This window comes from Bemisia tabaci, chromosome 6 (genome assembly GCF_918797505.1).
Source record: "Bemisia tabaci chromosome 6, PGI_BMITA_v3".
Classification (NCBI taxonomy): domain Eukaryota; kingdom Metazoa; phylum Arthropoda; class Insecta; order Hemiptera; family Aleyrodidae; genus Bemisia; species Bemisia tabaci.
In genome coordinates, this window is record NC_092798.1 from 16,506,144 (window position 1) to 16,514,753 (window position 8,610).

The following is an 8,610-nucleotide window of genomic DNA, read 5'->3' on the forward strand; positions in this document are numbered from 1 at the left end:
TGGCCGGGGAGGAAGCCGGGGTCCCGGCCCCGGGAGAGGTTCGTGACGAGAAACCTAGTTCAAGTTCAGAACGGCGGTTTCCGGGCGCGGCGCGCGGTGGCGGGTGCTGCGCAGGTTGCGTCGCTGCGTTACGTTGCGTTGCGGCCGGCCGCGCGGGATCCAAGGGCACGGCTCGCGGAGCAGGGGCCCGGCTAGACGTAAACGTCCTCTCCCCGCCGACCGTAACTTTCTTTTTCACCCGGCGTTGCCGCCTCCCGGACACCCGGAAATCCAACCTCGGATTTTGAAAGAGTCTCACTGAGCCCTGCACTGAAAAAAAAAAAATCTCGGTGTATTTACTAAGAAAAGGGTAAAATTACCAAGAATTCAGGGTTCTATTTGATCCCAGCTTTCTCTTGGTAAAATTACCATTTATGAAATTGGTAGTTTTACCGAGAAATCTCGGTAAAATTTTGAACTTTCTCGGTAATCTTACTGGACCTTGGTAAAAACGCCAACATTTTTTATCGACTGTGGTAGAATGACAGAGATAAAATGGCAAAGTTACCGGGTATTGATTACCAATAAAAGTGGTATTCTTACCTGAAAAAACAGTAAAAATACCGGTTTTCAGGTAAGCTTACCAGTCTGTCTTGGTAAAATTACCAATAATTGGTAAAAAAAGTGAGATGGTAAAGGTACCAACGGACCTTGGTAAAAAAGCCGAGAATTCTTTTTTCAGGGTGTGCTGCCATGCTAAGGAGGATCGTCGTATGAGCACTCAGACGATGCCATATTTTCTTTGATAAAAACCTAATTTATTAGGAAAATTGTGAATATTTTTCTTCAATTTTGTCAGACAATTTTGTTCGAAATTTCATCTAGAACAAGCAAGTTTCAAGGACAAATGCGCATAATTTTCAGCTGGCGCAGAATCTTACGTATAGAAAACAATTCACATAATTTGAATCTCCCCTGAACGAGGTGCATTATCGACAAGTATTTTTAATGCAGATCAAATAGAAGTTAAATTGAGCGAATGGCGTTATTTGTACTTTTGGCTGTCAGTCATTGTAAACCGTAAACACTTACATCTTTTTCACGAGTTAAATTATTTACAGTATACGTTGTTTTCTAAATTAGCAGGAAATAAAAGTGCCATTTTGCAAAATGGAGTCCATGTCCCTCATTCTAAAACGGAGGATTCAGAGCTTTCTTACTTTTCTATACGTTCGTTCAAGTCTCCAACCGTATATCAAACTCGTCATTGCCTTTTAGGATTAACTTGACTATTTAACTTAGATGCATAGCTCAAATGCTTCCAACGCGTCAACGCATAGTAATTCTCACGGGCTGCTGAAATTGATAGATAAAGTGATAGACATGGGGGAAATGAAGCGATCATATTGGTTTGAAACAGGTTGTTTCTATAGACAAAGAGGGACAAACGGAAAATTGAAGGAATTGAAGAACGGAGAAATTTGACGGAATGGGTTTTTTGTGATAGATTTTTGATTCGTATGGGTACTAATTGGACTATTTCTGTCAAACGAAACTAAGCGCCGGGTAGGAAGGTAGAAGGGGGCTTAGATTGGTGGCGGAACCGGGCGTCGGGCTCATTCGTTCCTACACTCGCAATGCTTTTCCATGGGGCTTAGTTCCGTTTGACAGAACGCGCTATCCGGGATTCCAAATTCCTCAAAAGGAGCTCAAATTGGCGCTTAGATCCGTTTGACAGAAACACGTCCAATAGGCCAAGAGTGGTGAAATTGCTACGCAATTTCCCATTTTCAGCTATTCTGACAAATATCTTAAACTTTTGGTTTGAGGTTTGTTTTATTGTTTCGAACCAAACGATACACTGAATCACTATCGAATACGATCCATATAGCCCTGCATATACGATCAAATTCCGAACCCATTCCGATCAAAGTAGACATGCTGATGAATGACTGGTGGTCACCATCTACCATCAAATTTTGACGGGCCGCACTTTTTTGTTCAAAGTAAGATCAGAACGGAGTGTCACCATTCATCATTTCCTGTCACAGGAAACATTTCTGCCAAGTTTTCATTTTAAAATGAAGCAAATTAATGAGTTTAAGACTGATGACTCCCGACACTTTGATGCCTCTTTGTTCGGGAATTTGATCGTCTATCGAGGCCTCATGTCGTCTCCCTAGAATCCAGCTTTTTCGGCCAAGATCAAGTGGCGCGAAGAGCGCGGTAACCTTGACAACGGGGGTCTCGGCGGAGCGGGAAGGATGACGGCGGGAATGTTGCGTGCGTAAGCGCTCACTTCCACTCGACTCCACTTCCACTCGAGCACTTGCACTTCCTTCCACGTCCGGGGTCCGGGGCCCGGAGTCCGGAGCAAGGTAAGGCCGAGGGCCCGGCCACGTAACGCCCGCCCCGGGGCCACGAAGAAAGTGCCGGCTCCGACTCGAGACATTAACACTTTCTGAACCTGAATATCCTTCATCAACTTATCATCCGTGGATCCAGTATCGAACTCGCCACTCCGACGCAGCCTCCGCATCCTCCGCATCATTCCGCGGATTCCTCCGTCTGTCGCACAGTGGGTCGAGTCAATTAAAGAAGTCGGACATGAAATTTTTTACTAAAACTAAAAATTTTGATGTTTATTTCGTCTCAATGTAAATTTCAAGGGGTGTTTTAAGAAGCAAATTTTACGAGAAAACCAATGGAACCATACTTTTAGAACCTCAAAGTTTTGTATAAACGAGGTTATAAGCGTTTAAAGTTTCCAAATTTCGTCCGACCTCTCCTATTGACTCGATCCACTGTGCGTCGCTCCTCACCCAGAGCCCCCCCTCCCCCTCCGGGGCGTACATCCGCGAGTTGGGTCTACTCTGCGCTGACGGATTCGGCTTCGATGTTGCGAAAATGGTAGAATGTCTTAATTGTTTCGCCTCGGAAACCGCCCGATTTTGTAAAAAGTGATAGAAATGCTGCCGTGAAAATGCCGCCAGATGACGTTACCATGCGGTGCAACTTTTCACTTTTAATTTTTTTGTTTTTTTTTTTACTATTTTCCACGTCAGAAAAAAAGTATGGAAAATACCGCGAAATCAGCTCTTTCAGCACTTTCAGGTGTCTGAAATTTGATTAATTTTCGTCGTGTCCGGAAATGCGATGATTCAGCGTTGAAAAAATCGTGCCGGATAATCGAGCGTAACCTTGACACAAGGAAAATCGTCAACTTGACAAAAAATAATTGTAAAATTTTCTATTACGTTCAAAATAGCGGTTGATACTCATATTTTTGGAATCCAACCGAAAGTCAGCACTGCCGTGCTAAGGAAGAACGCCGTATGAACATTCAAGAGTTGCCAAATCTCCTCTGATAAAATGATTATTTTGGAGGATGGTAACGAATATTTTCTTTTGAAATTTTCAGATGATTTAGATCTGACTGCGAATAAAATTTTATGAAAATCTGGAGGAGAGAGATATTCACAGATTTCTTCGAAAATCCGTATGTTATTTCATCGAGGGACCTTTGGCAACGTCAGAAGGCCCATACGACGTTTTTTCCTTGCACGGCAAAGCACAAGCTCGTGTCGTATCACTACTTCTTTTGCAGTACTGTTTGACAATGCAACATCGCATTGTTCATTACGGACTCTGCCGGGTTATTTGGCAATCCTCGTCCTTTTCGCGCGTGGCGCTCGCTCTGAAGAGGAATTAAATGCCGATCATCACTCCTTTTTCGGCGCCGCTGATTTCAAAATCGAACTTTCTTTCGATCCCATCTCCTCATCTTCTCTCACCTTCACTTCACTGCCAACAACGGCGCGCCGGCTGGAGCCTCTAATTGCTGTCGAAAATCACCGGAGCATCTAATTTATTCCAAAGCAAAAGGAACCAAATTTTAGTCAACTTTATGCTATGTTTAACACATCCTTGATCTGAGGTTATCAAGGGGTTTAATTTAATAGAAATGAGAGTGTTTGCTGATGAAAATCTGAGTCGACCTTCAGTAAGCGTAGCCGATTTACGATAAGATTTCCCAGTAGGTCAGGTCACCGTAGCGATTTCAGGATAAGTTGGCAACACTGTCAATACTCCATTTGAATCCATTGAAATATCGATTCTAGGCGAGGGTGAGACGCGTTGCCTGCACCTAGAATCGATTGTTTAACATACATTTAAAGGGAGAAAAAACAGTGTTGCCTACTTGGAAGAATCGTCTTTGCCGAAATATGTTTGTGTGAGGCAATACAATGGCTAAATTCCGTATTCAGGAACCGCAAAATTTTTGCGCATATTTTGGAAAAAATCCAGAGAGCGGACAAAACTGAAAACTGACAAAACTTTACAATGAAGGGAAAATGTTTTTGACGCATGCTATTCAGTCAGCTCCCAAAAAGATCCCGTAGCCAAAAATACTAGATTTTTTGATCCTTGCTGTAATATAACCATTCTGAAACATTAGAATTGGACATTTTTCGAATCTAACAAAAGCGCCTATATTTTCAATGTCAAGTGAATATATTTTTTGTTGAGAGGAATAAATGTAAGATGTGTGCGACTCTAAAACTTGCCTGTTTTTCCGCGATAGTATTAAATTTTTATTTTTTTCGAGTTGGGCAGTTTTGTATAAGACATTCATTTTGCTCAAAGGAAATCAAAGGAACATCACTGTCATCCTGGTTTGCGTTGTTGCAGACCTCTGGTACTTAATTTTCCAATTGAAACTCAAAATGCATAAACATTACATCTTGAAAATCCCTCTTTTCTGTCTGAAAAGTATTCTGTAATTATTTCGAGCATGAGGTTGGTTCGTTTTCCTTTCGAAAATATAAAATAACAGCAGAAATATTGAAACACCGGAATGAGTCGAGTGATTTCGAACGTAATACATCGATTTAAGGCAATACCATGATAAGGGGCGCAAGTATAGCTATATTTAAAATTTATGGAGATACCGGGGATCGAACCCGGGGCCTCTCACATGCAAAGCGAGCGCTCTACCACTGAGCTATATCCCCGGTGAGAGAAAAGAACTAAAATGACATTACTTGTCTAGTCTGTAAGCACACTTATTGATGGCGATACTCGACAAATGCACTTACATCTCGATTGTGGTATTAGAGGCGTTTTATAATTCCAACTTACATTTTATTTTACTCACAGAAATCTTACATTTTTAAGGCGGCTTTTCTCCTCCATTGGGGGTAGGAGGGGAGGGGGAATGATTTCGAAAAGAAATTGTAGTTCAATATCATTTAAATGCAATTCGACAGAAATGTAACATTATTTGTTTCGACTGAAAGGAACTGAGTTGGCATGAGACCTGTCAGGTTAGGGAGTATGGAGGCTACGTAATACGTCCTGCCGCTTCGCCTTCAATTTTCGAGGTAGGCCAGAAAACATCCTCCGATTTGCAATGATTGCCTATTCGAAAGTTCGTCATTGGCGTTTGCATTCTTTATTGCAATGAACTGTTGAAAGTCTCGCTTCGAAAACTGCTGAAGATGGAAAAAAACGAAAATTCCGTTTTATCGCAAAAAATGTGTTTTCAGAGTCATACACATTTTCATTTTTATTTTAATTTTTATTTTACCTTAAAAAATAAACACGAATTCTTGTTTGTTCCAACAAGTGTCAACTCAAGATTTGAAAAGTTCATATATTACATAAAAGGACCGAAAATTTGCATATTTTTGCCATTGTATTCATCGCCATTTTGGATCGAAAAGGTGACCAAATCTCGACGCACACCGGTCTCGGAACTCGTCGACCAGAAAATGACCCCAGCTCACTTTCTTATACCACGACTCAATGTACTCTTTTGTTAAAGTCCAATCGGTCCATTTATACAATATTCAGGTACATATTATAAAAGCAACATTTTTTTTTGAGGAGCAGTGCTTCCTTGGTATATACATGTAAGAAACGTCACTGTTCGTATGTGTTAAGGCAAATTGAGCGAACAGACTGTGGACACGGCTTATGACGCGACGGGAAAAAATTGGCGACGGAACTTACGAAGGCGGTAAAACGGATTTACACCATACAATGACGATTAGCAATCGCTCAATCAGTTATTATCAGCGTTTCGCATCGTCTCGACTCATTTAAGCAGATTTGAGCTTAGGCTTACTTTAAATCCCTCAATAAAAACTGACCCACATCTATCAAGCTTAATGTCGGTTTTGCGCAGACACGTAGAAACGGTGAATTAGCATCACTGCCGTGCTAAGTAAAAACGCCGTATAAGCATTTGAATGTTGCCAAATTTCTTCTTGAAAAATATTAATTTTTGCAGAAAGTTATGAATATTTTCCCTTGAAATTTTCAGACTTTGTAGATCAAATTACGAACAAATCCTGTGAAAATACCGAAGGACAAATATTCACAAATTTTCCTGGAAAATTCATGATTTGTTGTAGGAAATTTGGCAACGCCTGATGGCGCATACGACGTTTTTACTCGGCACGGCAGATTAGAGCACCGTGCGTTCAGCTCCATTGTCGCTTAGAGTACAATCGCATGCTATTAGGCAACGTTGAATTTGATTGCCGATAATATGATCGTCAAAATCCGTCATAAATATTGGCGATGATTAGGATTGCTCAACCGGACCAACTTGTCACGTTATGATGCTCTGAGCTCGTTTTATTCGGCGGTAAAAATGATGGAAAAAAGGACTCAATTGGGTTCCCGAAATCTGACCGAATTCAAATTATCATTCCGATGAGGAAGGGGCGAACATTTCGTAAGTTGAGTGTTGGTTTGACTCATCGTTGGTGTGATGAAATAAGTACATTTTTGTATGATTAAGAAAAGGACTAAATTTTGCAATAATGAACTAAAATTTCTAGCCAATAGATAAAAACACCTATATCCATAGGAAAACTAATAGCACATATGTTGTTTTTAAAATGTGGCGGAAATTGTAATTCCTCACTGCAAAATCTGGTTAACATCATAATTCCTGTATTGAAAATGCAGCTCAAATGATATGGAGAACATAATAGAGCTAAACATGCGGCCCTCTAATTTTTTGGACACTAAAATATGGTTCAAACAGGGCCAAAATAAGCTGTTCGCCAAATTTTTTTCGCACAATTACAAAAGGTTTATGGCAATGTGTGCTTTCAATTGAAAAGAGGGAAGAAAAAACTCTGGAATAATACGATTTGAATATCCTTAGAGACAAATTGCAATTAAGTCCGGGATAAGGAACATTGTTGCCCAAAAAAACTACTCCGTACTGATATGCAGTTTCAGAACTTTTCAAATTTTAATGATAATTAATTTATTTAGACTAATCAAAGTTTATGAGGGGCTGGAAAACCCTGATGTGAATGGTAGAGGGTACCTTATCTAAACAATTCGAATGCCTAATTTTTTAATAAATAATATGTTGTAAATAAAAATTCAAAGGATCAATTTTTTACTTGATAATTTAGAGCATTTCCACCCTGCTTCACCTAAAACAAGGCACTAAATTTTTTTTCCGAACTTTTCCGTAACAATTTTTCATTTTTTATTCATTTTCATTTTTTCACCACGGCTTGCTTTTTACTTATCACTCACCATGTCTTAACAAAGTTGTATTGAATCAGGTAAGCATTTACCATTTCGCTTTATCAACATCCTTTTTAAATGAATTGGAAAATTAATTGCAGTAACGTATTTTTTTTTTTTCAAAAAAAAAAAAATAATATATATTTCGTAAAAAATGTTCATAAAGATCATTCAGTGTCATTTAACTGATATAAAATAAAAAATGATTTCAATAAGCAGTCATATCTGTAGGTGGGCATCAGCCGCAGTTTTCTCTGATCGGGGAATGTTTCTACAATTCCGCACCGCAGGCCGCACACGCGTTATCTCGTATACTGCCGTTCAAAGGAAGAACGCAAGAACGCCGTATGGACCCTCAGCTGTCGACAAATTTCCTTCGATAAAATCTAAATTTTCAGGGAAATTCGTGATTGGTTTTCTTCGAATTTTTCAGAGAATTTCTCTTGCGATCAGATCCAATTTATCTGAAAATTTCAAGAACAATTACTCGTAACGCTCCCTAAAAATAAACATTCATTGGAGGAAATATGGCAACTCTTGATTGTTCATCCGGCGTTCTCCCTTAGCATGGCAATATATCGATCCACATAGATCACAGCGCACACATTCTTGAATGAGACGGCTGGAATCGGTATCAATCATCCTTTCTCGTCAAAGAGTGTCTGAACGAGACCGAGAGTGGCCGACAGCATTTTCTGAGCTTTCAGCTTTGCTCGTATTCGGGCATCATTTCCGAACATTGCGCCGAAGTCCGGGCTCCCGGAGAAAGCACAAACGGGCCGCTCGCTGGCATCCGCCCTGCCCTGCCTCAGTCAGAGTGGCGTCGTTCGACCATCCACCATCCATCGATCGCTGAATCGTTATTGTTCCCCGAACCCGAAACGTAATCCCGCATCGCCATAGCTGCGAAACTGCGCGGCAAATCTACCAACCAGACGAGGAGAAATGGACTGAGTTAAGCAGAAAGGAACCAACCCACATTTTGGAAAAAATTGAGTTATGAGTGGTTTTCAACTCAACCACTGCTCCACAATCTATCGCCAAAAATTCAAAGTTTTTGTTGGAGCAAAT

General features: G+C 40.5%; 1 non-coding gene across 1 annotated transcript; it reads right to left on the reverse strand.

Moving 5' to 3' along the window:
• Positions 1 to 4,922: 4,922 nt before the first annotated feature.
• TRNAA-UGC (transfer RNA alanine (anticodon UGC)) lies at positions 4,923 to 4,994 on the reverse strand. Its single transcript has one exon. It is a non-coding gene; the product is annotated as a tRNA-Ala (tRNA).
• Between the last annotated feature and the right edge of the window lie 3,616 nt (positions 4,995 to 8,610).